The sequence below is a fragment of the Emydura macquarii genome, unplaced genomic scaffold (assembly GCF_026122565.2).
Source record: "Emydura macquarii macquarii isolate MOO-44397 ecotype Brisbane River unplaced genomic scaffold, CSIRO-AGI_Emac_v2 contig_3220, whole genome shotgun sequence".
Classification (NCBI taxonomy): domain Eukaryota; kingdom Metazoa; phylum Chordata; order Testudines; family Chelidae; genus Emydura; species Emydura macquarii.
In genome coordinates this window covers 6,819,753-6,846,161 of record NW_027133357.1, presented here as the reverse complement: position 1 = coordinate 6,846,161, position 26,409 = coordinate 6,819,753, and the positions used below count along the sequence as shown (strand labels likewise).

General features: G+C 46.0%; 1 long non-coding RNA gene across 3 annotated transcripts in view; it reads right to left on the bottom strand.

The window, feature by feature from the left end:
- The window catches only part of LOC137142426 (uncharacterized), a 102,067-nt gene that overhangs the window by 26,105 nt on the left and 49,553 nt on the right, over positions 1–26,409 (bottom strand). The window contains exons 3-7 of one of the 3 annotated variants that reach the window (XR_010916924.1): positions 23,299–23,371; positions 22,711–22,845; positions 21,679–21,841; positions 20,524–20,720; positions 19,438–19,752 (exon numbers count right to left, since the gene is read on the bottom strand). This is a non-coding gene — a long non-coding RNA (uncharacterized lncRNA). Of the gene's footprint in view, positions 1–19,437; positions 19,753–20,523; positions 20,721–21,678; positions 21,842–22,710; positions 22,846–23,298; positions 23,372–26,409 lie in introns of those variants that run through there. The other 2 variants (XR_010916922.1, XR_010916923.1) reach the window with 2 other exon arrangements.

Genomic DNA, 26,409 nt, shown 5'->3' with positions numbered 1-26,409 from the left:
GACCTTGAAGCAGCCAGTGCTGGCCTCAGAGACAGGAACTTGGGCACCACAGACCCATAGCCTGATTCAGTGTGGCAGCTCCTACAGTTCCCAACATCAGAATGGGTAACCCCAGATCTAGACTTGGTCTGGGGCCCCAGCTCAATCCAGGATTTGCAACTTGGGCCCACAGCTGTTAAAGACATTTGCGTAGTTTGCTGTTTGTTATATAACCCAACCCAGACTCCACATGCACCCTGGCATGAAGCCATATAAGATCCTCAATGGTATTTAGATGCTTAACTCCCATGGATTGGGAGATCTGGCCACAAGTGCCTCTGAGGCCTGAGAAACCGCTCCTACAGCAACCCCACTTCTCTGGGGAGTGTGCAATTCCAGTGCAGGGGGCAAGCTGTCTTAAGGGGGATGGAACGTAGGCACCTTCCCCCGTTGTCTGCAGTCACCAGTATTTATGTACACAGCTGGGCATTTGTGCCTGCAAAGTGGCAAACTCTGGGTACAAATATGGGGAGATTGCAGTACACCCTGTAAAGCCATTGGATTTGTGTTTGTTTTGCAACATTGCCCACTGTCTGCTTACTGTTGAAAATCTGCCACAGAAAATAATATCTCTGACTCATGGAAGGATGGAAAGGGGTCACTGAAGCATTAATGAAGAACAATGGCAGCTGTGGGGAACCCCACTACTTAACCAGAAGCCCATCCTTCTTTGCCCTCCCTGGATACTTCCTTTCCACTCCATCCTGGCTCATGCAGGACGACTCCTGGCAGCTCCAGCAGAAGATCGGGGAGGGGGTCAGGCCCTCCGGATCTGCCCACAGGTTGGAATCCTGCCACACCAAACCTGTTTCTCCTTCTGTCCTGCCTAATATTTAATTAATAGTGGGAATTAGTATCCACTATAATGAGTGCATCATCAAATACATACGCCAACTTCCTGAAGTATAACCTCATCTATCTCAATCGCTACGGCCATCTGTCACACCCTATCACCTGGCCTTCCTGCAATAGCCCAACAAGCTTCATGCCAGCCCAGAAGGTAACACTGCTGTAGAACTAGGTTGGCTTCACATTTGGGAAACAGAGCTCTGTCTGCTGCTGGAAAGCAGTGTATATTTATTTTCCTTAGATTTAATCCACAGATATCTTTCTTCACCAGCCTCTCTCTCCTGCAGCTGTTGAAACAGCAGCGCTAGGCTAAGACACCACACTCCAGTTGAGTTTTCAGTGGAAGGAACCATGATTCCGTGGTCCCCTGCTGTTTAACTAAAATGGGATAAGAATGCGGGAAGGGGGAGTGTTCCATTAGAATGGACTCCACTTCCCCCTTGCTGAGGGCAGAGGAAGCTGCAATGCAGGTCTTGTTCTCAGCTGCCCACGCAGGTGTGGGTAATTGGAGAAGGGTTGTTAGCTCAAGGGGGCTGGAATGACCCTACTAGGGTCCACTGTCACTGGGTTAACTGTACTCCATGCAGGGGAACAGCAGCAGAACAGAATCCAGCCCCACAGCTTCAGTCCTGCTCTGCTCCCGCTCCAAAGAGAGCAATGCTGGATGCTAGCCCCTCAACTCTCCTGTGGGTACCTCGATTGCTATGCGTGTGGGTTTCATTGCTGGTAGACCAAGCACACAGTTCCAATCCAGAGAGCAGCCCAGAGACCTCAAATTACCAAACCCAAAGGCACCTGCTTCCCCTTGGCTCTGACAGGTCACGCACCTTGGAGTGTCTTCCTTTCTCCACCCACCCCACACCAGGCAACAGGCAACGCCATGTGCTTTTAATGCCAGCTTAGTCAACGTGCCAAGGCCAAGCAAGACCAAGAGAAGGGGTAGGAATAACAGTGGATGAAGTCCCAGCTGGGGAACCCTTTCCCACTGGAACAGCTCTTAATTCGCATCAATCTGTGCCTTAGCTTCCCCCTAAACTAGGATAAAGTTAATTCCAAAATCGGGGGCTCCCTTCTCCTTGTCACTACAAGGCTTAGTGTCACAAAACACTCAGCACCCCTTCTCCCCCCGATTCCATTTCAGCTCACCCATCTGGCAGCACCAGGCCCTAAGCTGCTAGCTCAGGCCCTCTGAAGATTTTAACAGCTGCAATCTCAAACTACTGCAGCAGAAGCAGCTGCAGTCTCAAACCTTTTATATGGAGCAGTTCCGAGGGAGACAAAAGAGCATCCCTTTCCTAGCACAAAGCATCATCTGGGAAGAGGGACTGGCTCCAACATCCTTAGTGCCCAAGCCACATAGGGCTTTATCGATCATCATCATCAGCACCTTGCATTCTTCCTGGACAGCCCGCCCATTCTGCACTATGGAAGAAGCACCACACTAGGTAATGGCTGTTGAGGGATGAAGAAAAATCACATGCACTCAAACTAATTTTGAAAGTTATGTCTAACACTAGGCGAACTGGAATTAGCGAGAGTGGTCCAGATCTGTCCGGATGCTGGTGGGAACAACCTGTTTTCCGTCACCCATGCAACACCATTTATTTGTAAGCAGCAAGTTCGTCCTATATAGGATGAGCAGTCAAAGCTGACAGCTATAGCAGAAGTTCTGCTAGCAAATCTGATGCAAGTAGATTGCTGGAAGCAGACTAGCCTCATCTACTTGCATAGCATCACAAGACATGGGCTTATCCCCAGAAGAAGCTTACAGTCAAACCAAAAGCATACAAAATACCCTAGGGAAGGGTACCTTGGGCTGGATTCACCAGGGTCCTGCCCCTTGGCTCATCATTCATATTTGCACAAAGAATGGGTTGCTCAGAATCTAATAGAAGTAAAAGGTTGCAAAAAAATTTCAAGCTGTCCCTACCAGAGTGCAGAGAGCCTTTTTATTCACCCCACTATTAGTCCCTGAAACTCCCATCACTGTTACTCCACCAGCTCGCCTTCCACCTCCACCCCCACCCTAATACCCCCATGTCCACCAAGATATCCTTCCAAGCTGGAGCGGAGGTGGCAAAACACGCAACAAACCTCACTTTTGGTATAAAAATGCTTGCAAGCTTGATCTCCTCCCAGTCCAGGAGACTGATTACATCAGCTCTCCCTGGCTGTCATCTAAACTCTCCCAGGTGGCAGGATTTGAATTAAAAATGAAATGTCTCCATTCCTTCTCAGGCCTCCCTCATTCCTCTGCACCTGTTTCTAAAACAATGGCTAAATAACTTCCTTCTACTCAGCTGCATAAATCACCCTCCTCATAGTTAAGTGACAGAGGCAAATGATTGAGGTTTGAGGTAGTTTCTGGACAGAAAAAATATGAGCGCTACTGTAGCAACTCCAAGAGCTATGCTTTGCTCTTGATCAAGTTCCCCATCTCGCACTTAGAAGCACAAGCAGAGGCCCCTCATCTGCACAGAGCAGGATTAGCGTCAGTGGGGCTATGGCGAGATGCTGTACATGGTCCTCAGTGCAAAATAAGGGTCCAACAAGGGAAATCAAATGGGAATTGCCCTTGGGTCTAAGTGCCCAATGTGGTCTTTTCCTGCAGCAGATGGACATTTATTTACATTATGATAGTACCAAGTGTGACCGAATGCACCCCTGTATTCACACCCTACATGCTGATGTAGTAATGTTGGTACCAAATATGCCTTGTGAGGTATCATTTGAAAACTAATAACTTGCTGGCCAACAATATCATGGTAAAATGCACATAGACTTGTGTAACGTTCAATTCCCGTGAATGAGGTTAGTGGCACATATTCAAACCCACATAGCTGGTCTGATCAAGCAGGTCTTAAAGGAACATTAGTTTACCTCCATTTACATTTAAGTAGTAAACAAGGTCCTTGAGAGAGAGAGAAATCTGCATTTTAGCAAACAGCAGCAGAAAACCTCTTTCACAATGAGTCCCCTTCATTATCTAAGGGTAACCCTCAGGAAAACACATTTCAAAGGGTGATTGAACTATAAAAGTGAGGGGCAAACACACATCAAGTTCCATCTCCCTCTCCATCACGCTCTATTTCACATAAGCCGACAAAAGAAAGCCTGTGGACTTTGGGAGCAGATCCTGATCTGAAATCTGATTGGCCCTGTTGCTGGAAGTACACAGTAAACGTTTCACCTTGAACCCCATCTAATTCGTTAAGTTTAGAAAGTGTTTAGGTAACTCCATTTAAGGCAGTAGACTGTTGTATATTGATCCCCTTAGAAGGGCAATAACTCTAACATCTGGACAGTCCAGGAGAGGGCTGGACAGCAAAGTACACACATTTTGGTGGGGAAATCTGGAACTGGGAGTGTACTGGGGTCATCCTGCAAGTAGTAACTCAGGCTGCTGGAAGCCAGAGCGGGGCCTGTGTTTGCTAACAAGCTGCAGGGGTCAGAATCGCTGGACCAGGACTGAGGATATACACGGAGGCTCAGGATGTGATGTGGATGCTGTTTGTAAGGAGCTCAGATTGGGAGCTCCAGCAGCGAAGTTTGTGAGGCACCCCAGCATGCAGGGCAGGGGTGACAGCCCCTCCGTCTGCTCTGGACTGGACCCTGGAATGTCACACTGAGATCAGGGCCTTGATCTGCTAGGAGCTGCACAAAGACAGTCCCTCCTCTGGAAAGCTCACACATAAAGGGGTGGAGACAATTTGCCTAATGTCACTCCACAGTTCAGCAGGAAGGGATGAAAGAACCACCCAGCCCAATGTCCTGCCCCCCTGGACCACACTGCCTCTTTCTCCTCCTCATTCGCCACACTCAATGTGCAGCACTAGGCTGAAAAGTACCACGTACAGCAAATGCTCCTCGAGGCGGAGCGACACAAAGACCTTCCAGCAGAAAAGAGCATTAGAAGTCCTTCTGCCCACTATAAAGGTGGCTTCCCAGATAAACGCGAGGGTGAGGAAAAGGTAGGACAGAGGGAGACAGGGGAGCAGAGCAGGGCAACAGATAAAGAGGTTTAAAGCTAGGCCCTCAGAAATAATCTATCACCAATTACACAATTATTTTATTACATAGCATAAGTTAAGGGGGGAAATATCCTTGAAGCTTAAATTTCCCCTACTGAAGAAATTACTCCCTGTTTGGAAACAGTAATTATTCCCTTAAAACAAGGATGTGCGATAAGTAATTGAAGGGTTTTGGCACTCGTGCTTTGCAACAAGGTAATTGAGCAAGTGGCAATAAATAAATCTCAGAATGAAATAGAGGTGGCAGATTGCATTTAAAGAATGAGCAGGAAATGTGAGATCACATTTATTTAACGTTAGCAGAACACAGGGACTACCCTTCTGGAGCAGCCCAGGGGGCCAACTAATCCAATAACTTGTCTCCCTCACCAGCTGCTTCAGGGAAAGGTCCAAGAAACTCTGCAGCAACAGGCTATCCTACCCTCAGGGGAAGTTTGCTCCTGACCCCCTATCAGTTAGAGGTTGGCTCATGCCCTGAAAAATGAGGGTTTAGATCTCATCCAGAGCGCTTATAACTCTAGCTGTTCTCAGCCATATAAACATACAGTCCTTTCTGAATCTTGCCAAGTTCTTGGCCCCAGTGATATCCCGTGGTAATGAATCCCACAGGCCAATTGTGCATGGTATGGGAAAAGTACTTCCTTTTATTGGATTTAAATCCGCAGCTTGTTGCAGCTGCCAAAATACAGATAAGGTCTGGCTCAGAATTCCAGGTGTGAACTGCATGGGCCTGATTCATGAGGCCATTATGTCTGCTGGGCATCAGATGCAAAAAGCAAACTGAAGCCAGGTAGATATGCCTCCTATAAGGCTCCCCATGGAGCTCAGCCTCAGATGAGTTGCTCTTCTCTAAAATCAAGGCCAAGGCACCTACTGGTGCAATAGGAGGAATGCTTATATGGTGCTGTCTGCCTGGTGGATAAAGTCTTTAGAATCCAGATCTTTTGATACCACACACCAGTTCACCACAGGGCTATAGTCATTCCATAAAACACGGTTATTATGAGGATTAAATTGCACCTACTGAATCATCCAACACCTATTGAATTCAATGGCAAAGCACCTATTAGCTTCAAAAAGCTTGTTGTCAGGCACCTGACCAATGAATTTTTAAGGCCCAATCCTGAAGTTCTTACCCACGCCTTACACCCAAATCCAAACTATTCTCTCCATTGACCGCAGGGGCCTTTTGGATCAGGTCCTGGGGCCTTAAGTCAAGTCATGAGTCCAGAATTGGGACCAGCACTTAGCCACAGAGTGAATGTGTCCCCCCTCTATAGTTCTCAGTTAATATGTTAATATTCAATTAGTATTATGTAACATACAAAGGATTATCCTGTTTAACCTAAATTAAGTGCTTCATTTATTAATTAACACATCTTATTTCAAGGGCTGCCAACATTTCTCCCAGGAAGCATAATTAAACAAATATGCACAAATCAAGAAGAGGGAGTTTGTTTACTTGTTGCCTCATTTTTCCAGTTGCTCAGAGGTGCTAATGGATTATGCAGCCCACAGGGCATTTCCTTTTTGACTCTGTAAAAAGGAGAAATGTCTCAAACTAGCAGCAGCACATGTACAATAGCAAGCCAAAAGTCATCAAGAACTCTGCTAGATTTAGGTCTTGGCTATCTTACATGTTAATGGAGGAGAGGCAGTGAAGACAAGTTGCTAGAGCCCTAGACATCGAGTCATTGATCACTACCTGCTGGATCACCACTATCCACTGGATCACCCTTGTCCACAACCTTGTTGACCCCCTCAAAGAATTCTAGTAGATTGGCGAGGCCTGATTTCTTTTTACAAAAACCATGTTCACTCTCCCTTACAAATCATGTTCATCTAAGAGTCCGATAACTGTTCTTCACTATAGTTTCAACCAATTTGTCTGGTACTGAACTTAGGCTTCCAGGCCTGTAACTGCAAGGATCATCTCTGGAGTCTTTTTAAAAATTGGTGTCACATTAGCTATCCTCCATTCATCAGGCACAGAAGTAGATTTAAATGGTAGGTTACATACCACAGTTAGTTCTGCAATTTCAAATTGCCAGGATTTCACTTCTGGCACTGTACCTTTTAATTTCTGTTTAACTTCCTCATTTTTGTGGCATTCCCCTTCCTGAAATTAAATGGTACCATGGAGGACTGCTTTGGTGTCCTCTCCCACAAGGATGTTAAGTTTTATTATGATATGGTCACTATTACCAAGTGATTCAGCTAAAGTCACCTCTTGGACCAGATCCTGTGCTCCACTTAGAACTAAATCAGAGTTGCTTCTCCTCTTGTGGATTCCAGGACTAGCTGCTCCAAGAAGCAGTCATTTAAGGTGTCAAGAAACACTCTCTGCATCCCATCCTGAGGTGATATGTACTCAGTCAATATGGGGATAGTTAAAATCCCACATTATTATTGAGTTTAGTTTTATAGCCTCTTTAATCTCCCTGAGCATTTCAATCATTATCACCATCCTGGTCAGGTGGTCAGTAGTGTATCCCGACTGCTATATTCTTATTATTCAAGCATGGAATTACTATCCAGAGATTCTATGGTACCGTTTGGCTCATTTAAGTTTTTTACTTCGACTCTACATTTTCCCTCACATATAGTGCCACTCCCCCACCAGTACGACCTATTCTGATATTTTTTATACCCTGCTATTATTGTGTCCTATTGATTATCCTCATTCCACCGCGTTTGAGATACCTATTATAGCAATATCCTCATTTATTACGAGGCATTCAAGTTCGCCTCTTAGTATTTAGAGATCTAGCATTTGTATATAAGCACTTAAGAAAACTGTCACTGTTTAGCTGTCTGCTGTAATGTGATGTAATTGAGTGGGACTCATCCATTTGACTCTCTCATCAGATCCTACCTGTATTTTATCTTCCATCCTCTCCTACTTACTAGACTATAGAGAATCTCCATTTAGTAAATCCTCCCCTAAGGAATGTCTGTCTGAACCATGTGACCCTCCGCACCTGTTGGTTTCCCCCAGCCTTTAGTTTAAAAACTGCTTTATGACCTTTTTAATTTTACACACCAGCAATCTGGTTCCATTTTGGTTTAGGTGGAGCCCATCCTTCCTGTATAGGCTCCCCCTTTTCCAGAGTTCATTGCACCACACCGTCATCACATCAGCCAGATTTGAGAGTCCTCAACAGCCGTATTGCCTAGCCACAGCTACAGCAATGCATACTGGGAATCCAGATATCTATGCTGTAACACCAGGTCAAAGCGGCCACAGTGCAGAGAGACAGAGCACCAGCAGCATAGGGGGCAAAGCATTCTGAAATCTTCTACTGCATGGAGAGCTGGCAGGCTGGACACTGTGGCGTGCCACAACAGACATGGTTGGTGGTTGACCCACACTGATCAATGATGCTGAACTGGTTACAGGCAAACATCCATGTGGCAGCATAGGGAGAAACTACCACCTGCCATGGCTAGGTGCGGAGTATCAACCATATGGTGTGCGGGCACAAGTCCGTGTTTAGAGCCAGCATTGCTGCTAGCTGGTTAGAGCCTTAATTACAAGTTGTAGCAGGAACAGGGTCTTATTCTAGAGGGCTGCGGGGGCTGTGTTTATAACAGACAAAACAGAAAAATGACTCAGCTATGGCCTGAGCCCAGCCCACAGCCCTTGGTTAGGAGCCCAGTCTTTGCACAGGAATCCATCCCACTGCGTCAGCTAAAACCACCACCCATGTGCTCTGGCCCCAGGAAACGAGCTGAGCAGCCATCTCCAGGGAGGAGCGGGAGATTCAAGATCAGTAGATAAGAACTGCTGCTTTCACCTCAAGGGAAGGACGGTCACCTGCTGGGCTGAGAGAGTTCAGTCTCCTTAGCTCATTAAGGCTGCATCAGCAAGGCAAGAGCATCCCGTGTGAGCCCCAGGGAGTGGGAGAATCTCCTTCTGCCAAGCAGCTGGTGAATTCTACCACCAACTAGAACAGGACTTCTCTTCAGACTAGAGCATTCCACTATCCTACCCATATTGTGCCTGCAGAGCACCCTTAAACGTAGCATGAGCAGAGCATCTCCTACAAGGAAGGACAGCTACTAACTTCCACAGGGCTTTGCAATTAAAAGTACTGGTCAGGTTTGGATTCAGTTCCTGACTGCCACAGACTCCGGGTTTCCTTGGCCACTTCCCTTCATCTCCCCATATCTGAATTCCCCACCTGTAAAATGTGTTTGCCTTGCCCATTTAGACAATAAGCTTTTTTTTTTTTTTTTTTTTTTTTTTTGGGGGGGGGGGGGGACAGGGACTGAATTACAGTGCCTAGCACAACGGGTCCGATATCAGCTGGGATCTCTAAGTGCTACAATAATACAAATACTCAGTGGGAGTTGAGTCCCCAGCACTTTATAGGGTCCGGCTCCCACTGCTTTCTATTCATTAATAGCCCATTCCTACCACCATTCAAGTGAACTGCAAAACGCTTATTAATTTGACCATAAGCAGAATGACTTCTGATTATTAAATTCCTAAGCTACATATGGGATCACTCTCCCCCTGCAGTCAGTCCATCGACTGTCAGCTACACACAAGAGATGAGTAAGCTTGTAACGCCCGCCCAGTTTATAGACTAAGAAATGGCACGAAATTTAAATTAAGTAAGACTTTTCTAAACAAATCCTTTCCCAAAGAACTAAAAACAGTTTTCATTACAACAACTCAATTATACACAAGGCTGAACTTCTGTATGTTCTAGGAGACAAGTTCACTGTAAGTACTTTATTCTTCATTTAAATTATAACTTTCCTTCAATGGAAGTGGGAGGTTCAGCTATGAATACACAATTGGTTTTCTGAACAGCGTTGGGAAAATGTAACAGCTTCTCTGTTCAGTTCTACATGACTTGAGTAATTTTTACAGAATCCTACAAAAATTTCTCTAGATCCCTCATCCCCTCCACCATTCACCTTCAACAGGTTTTTTTCTCCCTATATGGAATGGACCGTGGCTCCCCACCTACACGGAGTCCAGGACCTGGCCCGGAATTTGCAGAAGTGATGAGTTGAGTGCCAAGAAATCACTAAAGACTCCTTAGAAGGACCTGATCTTCAGAGGATGGGTGCTTAGCTCTGTGCTAATCCAATTGCTTTAAAGGTCACCTGAAGTTGGGAACCCAAAATCAATACTCGCTTTTTAAAATTCAGGCTTTTATTTCTTGGATCCTGTGATATCTGGCTTCTTATGGGGCAAGAAGCAAAGCTTTTAGCAAAAATGATATTCAGTCTTGCTTTATTTCATTCATTAAAGGCTTCTGACTATTGTAGAATCAGGAAGGAAACTGAGAAACAGACAAATGAAGGATTCCATTGTAAAGTATCCCTCAATAATTTCAGATCAAATTTGCCTCATTTACAAGTCACAAAGTGCTTTTTCTAATAGCCAGGGCTTGCAACCACTACCCAGGAAATGAAAGCCCAGCTCAGCTCTCCCTGCCTTTCACAGCACCCCCCAAAATAAAGATTCTGGGATCAAGACTAGAGCTGGGCCAAGTTTTCCAGCTGAGACTTTTTTGGGAGTTTAAAAAAATGCAGATTTTGCAGCATCAAAACATTAAGCAAATTTCAAGGTAGTTTTGCCAAATTGTTTCAGTCAAACCAAATCCTTAAAAATAAAATGTGAAAAAACCCGGAAATGTTTCCTTTCAACATTTGAAAGGCTTACATTTTTTGGTTCAAAATAAATGGCTTTTCATTTCAGAATTTCTTTTAGTTTTATAAAAGCCACCCTAAAATGTTTTAAAGGGTTAAACGGAAATATTTTATTTGACTTTTGACTCCCCCCACCCAAAACTGCCAAGGAATCAAAAATTCCATTCTTTACCCACCTCTCATCGGGACATTGGGGATAATTGTGAATATGCACACGGCAACCTAGAACCCAGTGGCTCTGGGTTAGTGCTGAAGGGTTAACAGGAGCAAGCGCCGGTTTAAAGCCAGTAAAAGGGATGTGACCCAATGCATGTCGCCTCTGCCATCAGAGGAGAGAGTGCAGCTTCGGTACACAACCAGTCTAGCTTTAGTTAGCACAGCTAAAAATAGGAGTGAATCTGTGGCAGCACGCCTCGGACTGCAGCGCATTGTGTGTGTGGACATGCAGGGAACAGAGGGGTGGAGTAAGAAGGTGTCCCGTTTACTCAAGTCCCTTTTCAGACCACATCATTCCCCAATCTATAAAAGAACATGCTTGGAGACACATTTACAACCCACGGCTCTTTTGCCTGTCCTTCTCCAGAAGGTTATTTGAAACCCCCCTCCCACACACACACACACACACACCCCACGTGAAGCCTTTTTAAGGAACATTTTCCAAGTGGCACACTGTCCTGACTACCACACTTAACTTCTGCTCTCCCCTCCCCCACCTATACTACTTCCTCCTGGGGCAAGAGCATCATCCCTGGTCTATATGCTCATGCTGTGAGCTGGCATGGAGCCAAAGCATAACTCCTACTCCTATCATCTTCTCCCAAGCCCATTCAACTCAGCAGAAGGCCAGGTGCTGAGTGTGATTTTCAGTACTGCTTTCACAAGTGGCCTGAGCAAAGCACTCATTGATTTCAAAGGGCTTCAATTCCAGCTCTAAGGCCCAGATCCTTAAAGATTTAGGTTCCTAACTTCCATTGAAATCAATGGCAGTTCAGAGCCTAAATACCTGTGAGGACCTGGACCTAAAAATCATTCCTTTCCAGATAGGGAAATTGAGGCAAAGAATAAGAGGCAAGTCAGTAGCAGAGGTAGGAAGAAAACCCAAGTATCTTGACTCCCAGAAGCCTGTCCTAACCACTAGAACATACTCCTTCCTAGTCTACAGAGCAATGATAAGCAACCGCTGACCTCTCTGTAACTGACCTATGAACTTGGTCTCCATCCCTGCATTGAGCTTCCATCTGCTGCTACCTGGTTTTCATCAAAGCAGCTGCTTCCCCCCTGCATTCACAGTGAGGTCACAAGATTTCATGTTCTTTACAGAAACCCATTGTACTTCCTCATCCCCTCAAAAGGCTGCAGGAAATTCTCACTGATTATTTTCTGGGAAAGAATTTACAAGTAATTTCCTTGTCAAAAGTCCCTGTCTATAAATACAATCAAGATAAGACTGACATGGCAAATAGCTCTCTCTCCCCGGAATGAATTATTCAATTCATCACTGATCTTCTCTAACTGGTTTATATTGCCTTTTGCTTTCCTTATTTTACTTTGCTTAGTTCTGTCAGGAAACCAGTGCCAATAATCTAGATGATTTCAGGCAACAGCAGGATTTGACAAATTCCTCCTAATACCCAGACTGACATGTTTCTTGGGGCTTGTGCACACTCCCACTTATGTCTGTGTAACTCAGGTTGCTGAGGGGCATGAACAAGTCACCCCCAGAGCAACAGACCGACCTAACCCCCGCAGTACTATGTCAACAGGAGAGCTCTCCCCCATCAGTGTAAAGCTTCTCCACCAGATGCGGCGCAGCCTCGCCACAGTAGCACGTCTAGTGTAGAACCCCCTTTATTTCCTACTTCCCCTGCCTCCCCCAATTTCACCACTAAGCCACAATTAAAGGGTGATGGGTTGAACCCTAGTATATTGCAGCACGTTTCAGCATCGGCAGTTATAAAGGTTGCAACTCCTTAGAAGGAAAGGTCCCGTGCTGCTCTCATCGCTGACCCAAAAAGGACCCATTTTCTGTTGGAGGAGGAGGAGAATTTGAGGCCAGGTTTTCCGAGGGTGCTGGCAGCTTCCAATGGCAGCTCAAGAACAGCTTCTTGGGTTGGGCAGCCGGCTCAGTGAGAGCTCTGCTTAAGTCTCAGTGCTGCTATCGACTCCTTGGGCACATCACTTGGGCCCAGATCCTCCAAGCGATTTAGGTGTCTAAGAGCACGTCCGCACTTAAAATACTGCATGGGTACAGCCGTTGTAGAACTTTAATGAAGAGGCTCTAAACTGACGGGAGAGTGCTCTCCCGTCAGTTTAGTTCATCCACCTCCCCGAGAGGAGGAAGCGACGTCAGCGGGAGAAGCTCTCCCAGTGACATAGCACTGTCTATCTGGGAGTGGGGGGTTGGTCAGTATAACTCACTTGGGGTGTAGATTTTTCACATCCCTGAAGAACGTAGTTTTACTGATACAGGTCTGTAGTGTAGACCAGACCCCCATTGATTTCAATGAGAATTAGGAGCCTAAATACGTCTGAGGATCTGTGCCTGAAAAGATCACCCTCTCCCAGGCTGAAATAAGGATTTGCTTCCAGATTTATTTGCTTCTTCATTGTTGCTTTTTAAAAATAAAGTAAAAAATTCTTTGTAGACCATAAAAACGTAGTTTACAAGCAATGAAATAAAAAAAGCAAATAAAAAGACTGGGCTGTAAAGAAAACGGTTTCAAATCAGCCAAATGATATCCAGAGTGACAATTCAATTACACACAAGATTAGTGTCGTTCCATCTACAGAGCCAAACGTTTCTTACTTAGGGCTTTGAACTCAGTTATAACAACTTCATAAGATGCAAGTATGATGGGAGGGGGGAAGCAGGAAAGGAAAACTTGAGTGAAAAGAGAAATAAACGGCTTGTCCATCTTGAAAAACAAATTATGCGAATTTCATGTCCCCCCCAAGCTCCATATTGACAATGGGCAACTTTTTTTTTTTTTTTTTAAGCTTATTGGTTAGCAGAGGTTTAGCTATTTCTGTGCTGCTTCCCTGTAACTCCTCAAGGAGCTTCAATTGGAAATGTTATTTGTCCATTCCTGATCAGCTGCTCTGTGGTGGTAGAAATACCACCCCAGAGCAGGGAGCATTTTCAGTGGCAGTCGATCCCATGACAGCCTGCCTGGAAACCACTCAGGGAGCCTTATGGACCATTACTCTTGGTCATTGCAATCGACCGTCTTGTTCACAGGAACTCTTCCTTCTGCCAGGGAGAAATAGCATGGGATGTTCTAAGGGTGAGTTCTTTGCAAAACAATGTCTAACACTTAAGGGATATAGCCTGTATGATAGTCTTTACCATTGTACATATAGGCACAAAAGTCAGGATCTTCTTAGTAGCTATTTGTATTGTGGTGCACCTAGAGCTTCTCAGATTTTCTAGGTTCTATGTGAACAAAAGGACAAAAAGACTGTCCTGGTCCTGACGATCTGATCTAGGAATTATTTTGGAGAAGGTCTCTGGCCTTTGCTAGGCAAGAGGTCAGACTAAATGATCACAATGACCTCTTCTGGCCTTGGAATCTATGAAGACCTTCCAGTCTGAGTACTTCTGCCACATGATCAGACCCCACCAACAGATCCCATCACTGACCAGGAGAGGACTCCATCCAATTGCTCTCCAGGGAAGAGAGGGGAATTGTAGTTGTCCTGTTCAGCTGTTGAACCTGGACTTCTAAGGACAGTTCCACTAATGGAGTTTTACATGAAGGTAAAAGCTAAAATGTAAAAAAATGAGAGCACATGGGGAGACTGGGGATGAGAGGCACAGAGGTATCCATTCCCAGTGTGGGGCAGAGGGAACCTGGGGATGAGGTGATCAGAAACAGCCCCCCCTAAAGTCCCACCAGGTGGAACTTTGGGGTAACTAACACTTCCCCTTCAAACAGCAGCTAGGGTTGAAGCTGGGTAGTTTTCTCAGAAAAGCATCCCAGGTGGTTGGGAGAGTGGGACTAAGTCTGCAAAAAGGGGTTGATAGAGGGTGAAATCAACCTTCTGGGGGATTAGAGCTGGTGGAAAATTTGATAGAACAGTTCCCCCCCCCAATCAGAAAATGCAGTTTCATTAAAATGGAAAAACAGTAAAAAGGAGTCTAATTTGACAAAATTTGATGGGAGAAAGTTACAATGATTTGCTTAGGCTATCATTTTGATTGACTTCTCGATTATATTAAATATTGATTTACATATATGTATATTCTCTATCTAATATTCTATAATATATTTAATTTTAGGTTTCATATGTTTTGACATCAAAATGAAACCTTGCAATGTTTCCAAATCAATTTTGGGAGGGATTTTAAGGGCCACGGTAAGTTTCAACTTTTATTCCAGTTTGGAACAAAAACCATATCATCAAAATGAACAAACTCATTTTCAGACAAGCTCTGCTGAGGATGCGGTGTCCATAGCTCACGCCCCTGGAACTGCTCCGTGTTCAAAATCAAACCCACAAAGCAGGGGATGAGGATGACAATTTGCTTGGTATGGGATGTGTTTAAGTTATCCCCTTTACCGTCTCAGATGCAGGGCCAGACCTGAACAGAGCAGACAGGCAGGAGTGCATTTTGGAGAGGCAGCACCATAACACCCTCTGTTCCATGGACTTTACCAGCCTAACTCCTCAGCACTTCAGATGCTTTCCCTTTAATGAGCTATAGTTCTGAGATGCTGCTATCACCACTGGAAAGCTAGGAAAAGGGAAATTTGAGGATAGTAAGGAGGTACCTTCCAGTTCCCTAGGACACAATTTTATGGAAGGACAGATGAGCAACGGCAAATATACTGCTACAATACAGGGACCATCCTTCTCCAACAGGGCTGGGTGTTGGGGGACAACTAGCAGCTTGGTGCAATACACCTTATAAGGAAGAATCTTGTGACTCAGGCATGGGACTGAAGATCCAGGTTCAATTCTCCCCTTTTCCACCGACAGCTTGGGTGAACCTCTTCATGTCTCCGCACCTCAGTTTCCCTTTTGTACAGCTGAGAATCACTTGCTCAGTCTCATCTATTTAGGGCACTGTCTATTCCTGTGTGGTTTGCACAGCACCCAGGGGACTATCTGAGCTGGGGCTGTAAGCACGACAGTCATCTAAATACTAATTGTGAATAATGGTTTGAACGGCAGGCATGAGTATGGAAGTGTGTAAAGGAGTGAAAGATATAGAAGCATTTTTTAAAAAGCAGCAGCACAACCTACCACGGAATTGATTTAGGAAAACTGCAGGCATCTCCTAGGAACTAGAGGCCAGCCTCTCCTCTTTAGATGCAATTTTAAAGCCTTTTCATGTAGTGCTTTGTAAAAAGGGGGGAAATAAACTGATGTCTCTTCTGATAATTTGTGAGGGCTCTGTGTGCATTGTAAATATCTGCCTTTATCCAACAGGCAATTTGCTGAATTTCAGAGACTGCTTTTGTAGTGCTATTTGCAGAGCAGCAGTCTCAGCTGAAATCTCGGTTGGTTTAATGCTCTCTTTCACACTCTGCATAATTGCCCGATGCGATTTACTCCCTGGAAAGGTTACAGAAGGAAGAGGGGTGGAGGAAGGAGGACTTGGAGGGGGGGAAAGGGTGAAAACTGATGCTATTTGAAATTCAATTTCTTTTGAGCCAAGGAAAGCAGTGGTGAAGCATGCACCCGCGGAGCACACCTGTCCTCCTCAAGGATTAGAGACCTTTCTTGTTACCCAATTGTTGCAGACACTCGTGATTTTGTCAGATACCATGATTGTTTTCCTTAAATCCCCAGCTCAGGGAGTCAAGTGGATAGGTGATGTCAGCCTTCATCTTTACAGAAAAGGTAAGTTTCTAGCTCTCATGCCTGGGAAGTCTCACAAAGCAGAAGGCAAATCAAAAGGCCACCACTTCTAGTCTTTGTGCATGATCTCATGATTTTAAAGCCCATCTGATGATTTTTGGTGAGCTGGATGTGATTTTTGAATATGTGGGGCTGGCAATGCTGAAAAAGGGAGAGAGATGAATGTACAATGGCCAATGAAACAGCCACCAACACCGGTTGGCCCTTGGACTGGAGCCAACCCCGAGGAAAGACTGAGCCCCACCTGAGGGGACGCAGGCCATTTCCCATTGGGAGCAAAAGGTGGCTGCAGGGAGGGGGATGCTCAGGAGGCTCTGGCAGGGAAGACCCTGAGCCCAGGGAAATTGCTGCAGCTAAGCGGGGCTGCAAGTAGCCTGCCAAGACAGGAAGGACTCCGACCAGAGCAGGGGAATTTGGGCTGCCTCCAGCTGAAGACTTCAGCTGTAATGTAATAACTCAGACCCTAATGGGGTGAGGCCTGGAAAACCCTGTGGAGATTTTTCTGGAGATCCACAAAAGGAAACTCAGGCAAGGGACTGGGTGCAGGGGCGCCCTGAGGCAGCCACTTATTGATCGGTTCCATTTGGCTTGACTGGAGCCAGGCAAGGGGAAAAGCACCGTCTGCCCCAAAAGCAGAAACTAAAGCCTTCCAAGAGGCGTCGTCATTGCCGAACCATTAGACCTGGCTACGCGCCATCCTAACAGCCAGCTACTCAGACAATGAGTCTGCCAGTCAAGCTAGATCACTCAGCTGATGTGCCGGGGTGACTCAGGTGCTGTCTCATGACCGCCAGGCCCCTTTGCCAAAAAGGTTAATGCAAAAGATCAGGGTGACTAGGGTGTTTGGGCACCAACCTGATCCAAAGCTCATTAAAAGTCATGGGAAGATTGCCACAGGCTGCAGTGGGCATTGGATCAGATCTAGGTCTGCTAAGAATTGTACTGGGACCCACCAACCTCTGCCAGGGTCCAGCACTCAGCACATGCAGCACGTAGAGCCATGCACTCTCCTCTCTTGCATGGCGGGGGTGGAATAGCAGCCATCTCTAAGATGCAATAATAATAAGATGCAACAATTCCTCACTCCAGGATCATACGCACTGTGGAGATGGCATGGCTGCCAAAGGGGAAGAGGCGCCTGGGAAACAGCCTTATTGTTCCCAGGCATCATCAGTCAGCGGTTTCACTGCTCTCCCTGCTTCCAGTATAGAAAGCACAGAGTCAGCAAGGAGGACGGATCTTCACAAGTAAGATGCAACCCAGAATATACCAGGCTTGATCCTGCAACCTTCAGTCCCACCTGTAAGCCTTTGCTCCCATCAAAAATCCCTTTAAGGGCAATGGGGCTATCTTGAGGGTAACAGCCAGGTGGCTGAGCAAGGGGTGCAGATTTGCCCTATAGGTATTAGAGAATTAAAGTGAAGCAATGAAGCCACAGAGCACAACTAGGGAGGGTGGGGGGAGTGGAAGGATAGCGAGTGGAAGAAAAAGGAAGGGGAAGAGCGAGGGAAAAGAATAAAAAGAGGGAGGGGTAAATGCAAAAAAGGAAAAGTGAGAAAGTTCAAGCAAGAAAAAGGAGTGAATTGAAAGGGAGAGAGGAAAGGGGGGATAGAGAATAGACGAGAAAAAGCAAAAAAGTGGAAAAACTAGCAAGAGGGCGGGGGAGAATGGCACAGGGGCAGCAGGAGCCGCCGAGATGGCAGGCAGTGTTTATTAATTTTCTGCTTGGCTGCCTTTGGTGCCATAGCTCAGAGATCATGGAACTGCTACACACACTATTAAATAATTCAATCTGCGAAGAATCCAAGTGTGTAAGCGAACACTCTTATGTGTCTTAAAATTTAATTGTGGAGCTAAACGAGATTAAGTGCAAAGAGAACATAGAAGACATGAAAATAGATACTGGGCTTTTGTTTCTTTCAAAGTCCGACTCCGAGAAGGAAGCATTTCCCATTTTTCACTGTACTTCAACTAAACAGCCTGAACCTCTTTTCATTCCCATCTGCTCTTGCTCCATTTACAGCTGTGTTCACAAGCGACAGGCTTGCAAATCACTTAATATCCTTTCGGGCAGCTCCACTGGCCCTGCCGGGCTCCCAGCTATGTCAACCTCTCCATTATAAATCCCTTTGCAGGGGTTCCCCTCTGTCTGGCTTGGCTATGTCCAGTCTGCTCCTAAGCACTCTGCTAATTGTTTCACTGCCCCAAGCCCTCCCCATCCCCTTTCCCATTTCATCTTAAAGCAAATTTAGTGCAAATGAAAGATGCTGGTTTGGCAGTCCTGGAAAGCCCATCCGTCTACAGAGCAGGAGCAGATGCAGGGCAAGGTCCCTGCCAGACAAAAGGTCTCTAGCCCCCTCTGCCTTAAGGAAACAGCCATAGAGGAAAATCAGAGCGATCACCTAGCCTCCATCCATTCAGTCATAGCCCTCGCTCTGGTGCGACATGACTGGTCAACTCCTGCAAATTTATCACACTTTCAATGCTTGATATTCAACTTCAAGCCCCAGCTCTAGACTCCTGTCATTGGCGGAGAATCTCAGCTTTCATTTAAAAAGAATGAATTTCTAGCCTTCTGGTTGCCAAGAAAAGCATGACAACAAATCTTAAAGGCTCAAAAACTAGAAGGCAAATAGAGAGAACACTGAGTTACTTAAAAAAACATGATTTTTAGTCACTTACGGTTTTGAGGACCCGACTCCTGATTTTTCATCATTTAGGGTTGGCAATGCTGCTACCAAAAGAGCGACCAGTTGTGACGGGAACTCCTAAAAGCCAGATTTTCAGGAGAGCTCAGCCTGTCGGGGGCTGATCTCTTTAGAAAACCTGGCCCGTTGTGGATGCTGAACAGAGCTGTGCAAATAACGGATTTTCCTGTCGGCTGACTAAACTCAACAAATTTCTCTGGGCAAAAGGGTTGACCCCACCTGAAATGTGTTTTGGTGAAAAGAACCAGTCAAACAAAATGTTTCAAGTTGAAAAAGTGTCATTTGACCCGAAACCAAACATTCCACGTTTTAAACTTTTTTTAAAAACCGAAGCAAAAAAAAAATTCAATACAAAAAGCTTATCGAAAAGCCAAAGTTTTTCACTTTAAAGGGTCCAAACTCTCAGTTCAAGGCAACTGAACCTGTGTTTCCCCTTCCAGGGTCCGATTTGGGCACTCACTTTAGACTCCAGGCTCATGAGCTTTGTCCTCTCTTAGGTAGGCAAGCGTGTCTCTCCCTCCTGACCTGGCATTTCCAGGCTACACGATTCTCTGGCCTTGCTGTGCTCATTCCAGCAAAAGGCAGTCTGCCTAAGCAAAAACAGTGCAGAGTACAACTGCCACAGTTAAGTTACCCCACTGGTGTGTAAGCAAGCTCCTTTATTCTTAAGGTGAAAGTACTACAGAGAAAAAAACCTACTCGTGTTAATAAGCTTACCAGAGTTCACACCCTCACTCCAACAAAGGCCCTGGATGGTAATTAGTCCTTCGAACCCCACACAGGTGGTCACCCATTCATGACAGCTTTTGCTCAGAACTAGCACACATGGGTGAGAGAATCACTCTGAACCTGTATGGGTCTTTGAAGCAACTGCCAATAGTCAGCCAGCCAATGGGTTACTGCCCAAGGCGCAGCTTCAAAAGGAAGGGACCATCCCCATTTTACAGAGGAGGAAACAGACCTGGAGTCTGTTCATGGTCATAACATCAGATTAGTAGGGGTTGGACGACAACTCAGCAGTTCTGCTCCCAAGCCACAAGATTCCACTGCCTTTTGGCAGGTGGCTTTCTGCACCGTGGTAATTGCAGCTGTTCAAATATAAAAACTACCTCAGACCCCAGAAGATGGGGATGTCTTGCAACCAGGAGTTGGTAGGGGGAAATCAAGGGAAACTTGACTCCCCTTGCTGGAGAGTGGTGGAAGTTAGCACAGAGATGCGAGGTGGTGGGAGGGAATCGCTATTTAGCACCTGAATTTATCGGCTTTTAATTACAATTGTCATCAATGATGATCTTTGTAGAGGAAAAAAATTGAAGCCTTTTTATGTAGGAGTCTGGCAGGAGGAGATGCAAGGGTTTTACCTGTCATGTTGCGTTGTCACCGCCTTTGAATGCAGGACCCTATATAATCTAACTGCAGTATTTCTTTTCTTTTCTGTTTGCAGTGCTGCCAGGGAAGGAACACTGGCGCTTGTATGGTTTACATTCCTTAAATTGGCATCTAGGATTTTTTCTGCCGCCCCATTAGCTCTGTGCTGCTCATTTCAATGCATCCGTGTCTGAAAGTATCAATGGTACAGGAAATTTGCGTTTTAAAAAAGTGTTATAAAGTTGCCAGCATCACTCAGTGAAATTATAGCCTTGTGTAATAGGAATCATTGCATATCACTGATATTACCCCTAGACCCACATGGGAGCTGTACAGAATGTCACCACAAAAGCAAAAAACATGTGAAATGAGCTTTCACATTTTGTTGCAAGAGCAAATCCAACTTTTGCTCCTTCGTGAGAAGAGAAATTGCACATTTTGCCTTTCAAAAATGCAAAGAGGAAAAGAAAAACAAGATGAAAATGGGTGCATGCAAAGACTTTCAAAGGTGTTCCTCTTTCTACAAAGATGTATGTTCAAGCAACTTGCGAAAACTGGTGCACTGTTTCTCTTCCTCCCCCCCTTCCAGCCAACTATGAAAAGCCTCATTGCTTGCAATTTCATCGAAATGCAAAAATAAAATAAAAATGGCAGATATGACATCACCTGAAATTGAAAAAAGCAAGGAAATCACACTCTGGCACAGCCCTGATACTACAGGCCAAGTATCAGAGACGGGGTTGAGTCACAGAACTCAGACAGACCAGCTCCCCAAAGTTCAGACGCTGTGCTTCTGTGACCCATCCAACACACACACTGACAGATCTCTACGTAACATTTATAGTGATGGACGGGTAGCATGGCGACAAGTGAATTAAACAGACTGACACCAACAGTGGTAAACATCATGAAAGATCAGCCATATTCTGAACATGACTTTCCTACCACTGAGCAAAACCAGTTCAGATGATTGAGTGGAAATGAAGACGTGCAGAAGGTGCAAAGGAGAATGGGAGGCACTGAGCACTGTTCAACTCTTGTCAGCGAGGGCAAGTCACTAGTAGACTAATGGAGCTGAATATCCATAATCCCAGCCGAGGCTGCTGGGAGCACTGAGCACCTCAAAAAAAGTCAGCAATGCTTCGTACCTGCGATCTGGGCTAAATCTCACGAAAAACTCAGCATCCAACAGCTGCTTGAGAACCGTGGAGGATTTTCTCCTCACTGCGGAAACTGGGAGGTGCTAGGTGCAGAGCACTTATCGGATCCCTTCATCATATAGGCCAGCTTCAAGCATCTCAAGTTGGGCTCCTGGAAGTTAAACTAATCAAAATTAGCAGCCACTTCCCTCCCCGTTCCCCATCCAGGAACCCCACATGCAGAGTGAAAAAAACCTGCTTTCCCACTTCCTGGCCTCACAGCAGCTAGGGGCAAGCTCCTGGAAGTCTAACGGGTGTCAGGGACCCCTTTTTTAATTTGGCATCTACTACGTTAACAGCTCTGGCTTCTCCCCTCACCTGGAGGAAATCACTTTTTGTGGTGTGGGAGGAGTTCAGGTTCTACCATGCACTTGGTGCAAGGCTGCTTATGTGGGGTGGCCTCTCCCCTTCTGGAGAGAGCAGCTGCTCATTGCACTGGCTGTCTTGAGACCCTGGTCCCAAGACCAGCAGGGACCAGTAGATCTAGTCTGATCTCCTGTACTCACAGGCCAGAGACTTCCACCCAGTTACTCCTGTATTGAGCCCAACAATGCAGCGTTGCATTGACCAGTCCCCTGAGCCATACGTGAGCACCAGGGCCTGCATGCATGGAGTTCATTGCAGGACCAGGGGCCGTTAGACACCATAGACCTGGGAGAAATTAAACTGGCACCCTAAGTGAAATGGTCCATTCCAAATTACCAGTCTCAGGGCTGAAGTTGGGGACAAGTTAAATAGGCTCCTGCCTGGCTGTTCCCTCCTATCAGCTCTGATGGCGGCAGTGGAGACAGAAGATGATGGCACCGCCGTATCTGAGCAGATCCCTGAGCCAGAAAACATGGTGCCGTGTTCAGGGTCCTAGCCTCCACTCCAGAGACCTGGGTTCTTTCCCCTGCTCTGCTACCAACTCCATGTGACTTTAGGGTGAAATTTCCTAAAGGTTTTAAGTTACTTAGTCAATGGGATGTGGGTAAATTTTACCTCTGGCCTCTCTGTACCTCAGTGCCCCATCTGCTCAATGGGGACCATTAGCACCACCCTGCCTCAGAGGGATGTTGGGAGAAGCACAAAGACCAAGGGGCTCATATATTGTAGTCCTGGAAGCCAGCTCAGTACCTTAGATAGATAAAGCTACTGGTTATTTACTGCATAATGAATATTCCTTGAAGTCAAAATAAAATCTTTATCGCAAACACCTCTTTTAAAAGCTCTGCCTGTTTCCCCTGGGGCTTTTCAAAGGCTAATGTAAAGAGCCAGTAAGAGTTCCTCAATTTCACTAAATTTACTAATCAAAACCAGAGCCATCTCCCTCCCCTGCTTTACTCCAGACAGACTGCTCTATAAACCACACGGAGCGGATTAGTATTCCAAAGACACCGGCCTTAAAATAATTTTATTTTGCCATAGTGCCACTTTAAATCTAGAGCTATTGAAAATCCAATTTACACTTCGAAGCATTCAATTTGTTTGCAGGTGTTATCCCTTTAAGTCATGCAGAGTAATTTAGCCTGGAAGCCCGAAGCACCAGAGGTCTGAGGCAGATGCCCAAAGGCCAAGCTGCCAACTCACACAGAGGTTGAGGTTTGATCTAGTCCAACCACGTCAGGGGCAGCAGGAGGAGCACGGGGGTGAAGTGGCACCTCTGCGAGGAACGAAATTAATTTATGTTAAATGGAATCTAAGATATGGACTTGGTTGGACGCCGTCTCCTTCTGCCACCAACTGTGGAGGGAGGAGAAAAGGCGGCACTGAAACCTCCAGGTCAAGAGAGTCACTTTAGAAGCTGTGATCCTTGCTCTTCGCAAGAGACAGGGACTGGGGAAATGAAGTAGATGGCAGTGGACAAGGGAAAGCCCTGCAGGAGACCTGACATGGGAGGATGGAAATTCCTTAGCAGAGGGATGGTCCTGCTTATAAGAGGTCATAATCCTCCCTCCACCTACTACAGCAATCACAGACTTACACACCTGACCGGTCCTTAACAGCGTAGGGCTAGACAGGATGCTAGGGTTTGAATGATACTGGTCATACATAAAACAGTAAGAATGGCCATACTGGGTCAGACTAATGGTCCATTTGCCCAGTATCCTGTCTTCCGACAGTGGCCAATGCCAGGTGCTTCAGAAGGAATGAACAGAACAGGTGATCATCAAGTGATCCATCCTGTCATCCATTATGCTTTCCAACATGCATTACTTTGCATTTATCAACACTGTATTTCATCTATTTTGTTGCCCAGTCACCCACTTTTACAAAGGGATCTTACAACCCTTCACAGTCTGCTTTGGACTTAACTATCTTGAGTAGTTTTTTTATCAGCTGCAAATTTTGCCACTTAACTGTTTATGTTGAAAAACCATCCCTCCTCCTAAAAAACTTTAAAAATTTCTATGGGAAAATTTCAAAAAGAATCAAAATTCTCATATGGATTTTGGAAGATTGAAACATTTTTTAAAGTTTCAAATTGTTGGTTTCTTCCCCACTCCCAGCAACTTAATGGAATGAGTTTAGTTTCTCCCCACATGTTTTTCCCCCCCTCCTATCTAACTTTTCAAAGCTTCTCAAGACAGCATTTAAACTGGTCTGGGCACACCATTAGCTTACAGAGAAAACACCCAAAAAATACCTCTTTTTATGGCCACCTCCAGAGGATCGCATGCTGCCCGCACCACCAAGCCTAGTTCAGTGGTTGCTTACATCATGCAGGTTAGTCATTGAACAATACTGTTTACAGTCAGTATGTCACCACAATGCCAGATCCTGAAGACAACGGCATTGCTCTTTTATCTGGGAGCCATAACATTGCATAACGCGATGCCATTAGGGTCACTGCACACCCACAGCCAGGCAGACAGGCCAGCGTTTTATTCTCATGTTCTTTATGGGGAATGAGGCCCCAGGGGTCAGATTGCATTTTAGAACTCAAGATACTAACCTTCTCTTTTTTTTTTGAAGACAGCATTGCTTAGTAGTTAGGGCAGGGTGTGGGAGTACAGACACCTGGGTTCTATTCCCAGCTCTGGCACCAAATTCACCGTGTGCCCTTGGACAAGTCATTTCGCCAGAAGGTTTCCAAACAGTGGCACAAGTTACTCAGCCTGGCTCACACATGGCCTGATGCTGAGGTGCTGAGTACAGGCAACTCCGAATTGATGGCCCCTTGAATGGCCAAATTAACAGCCACTTTTGAAAATGGAGGCCTCAAACTGTGCCTCAGTTTCCTCCTCTATAAAATGACATGCCATAGTGCCGACAAACCGCCAGCCTCAGGAACAGCTGTAAGACCAGCTCCGTGGGAAGTGCTGGGAATTTCACCCCAGGCCATTAGCAGAGGGGGAAATAATGCTTAGCCACTGGCTCCTCAGCCCTGCCACCTGCCCCGCTCCCCCCCAGCATCAACTGTAGGGGGGATGGCTGCTCTAAGAACTCATCTCCTCACTGCACAGTGAAACGGAGACAGGCAGAAGGAGCAGCTGCTCATCATGAACCAAGGGCATTCGTCTTCTTACCATGCATCTCCACCGCTGCACTCCCCTCTCCCCTGAGCTTCTCCGAAGCTTGCTGGTATTGATCCTCTAGACACTCGCTTGATTGTTGTCTGAAATCAAAGGCCTAAAAAGCCCAGCCAACTCCAAGCCTCTCAAATCACCCTGACATGTTTAGGAAGTGCTGGACATTTCATCCTCTCAGGTCTGATGTGTAATTATGTAAGTGTCAAGGTGATATAGGGGCTGTAAGAGTCCATAAAACCCCAGAGGCGCCAACTAGCTGGATTCTGCCCCTCCAGGCTGTCCATGGGAGCATTGCTGTCCCTCTTTGTGAAAGAGGCTGAACAAGCTGAGCTTGCTCCAGGAGAAGGGACTGTCCCGAGAAAGGGGAAGCAATTGCTATTGCCTGGAGAGAGCAGGTGGCTAGATCATCACTGAATATTCTATTCTTACTGCTCCGTTTGCCAGGCTCTGACCAGCGGTGTGGTCTGCCACCGAGGGCACTGGACTGCGGCAACTGATTCTAATCCCTGCCAGTGACCTGCTGACACACCTTGGTCACGTCCCCGCCTCTCATTTCCCATCCCTTTATCTGTCCACTCAGGCAGTGAATGCTGCTGGTCTCATCTGCGCATGCAGGAGCTAGCGCCCTGGTTTCACTTCATGCATACAGGTGCTACCATAAGCCAAAGAACCATTACTCCATCCTCCAACTTCAGGTCACTGTTCACACAATCAAATAGGCAGCGGTCATGGAGCACAGCCCTGCCCGTCAGAGGAGTTCACCTTTACCATTGGTGCATGATATGAATTTGGCAAGTCACTTGCCCTTTCTGTGCCTCTGTTTCCCCATGTGAAAGAGGGAGCTGGCACTGAATACCCCATTTGGCCAAATGCTTTGAGATCCTCCGGTGAAAGATGCCCATCTGACAACGGAGGCCTTTGGACTTTTGGGTGTATACCAGGGAACAGAGCAACCAGTACAAGCACAGCATCGATGTGGGCATCAGAAGTTTGCTAATTGGTAGGAGCAGTTTGGAAATGCAGGATCACAGCAGCCAGAGAGACAGTGTCTAGCCACATCCCACCACTCCACGCCCCGGCAAGTGCAGAGTCATCTCGCAATGAAAGTTAGGTCATCACATATTAAACTAGCCCTGCACCTGAACTTATCCCGAAAGAATGTTGAAAG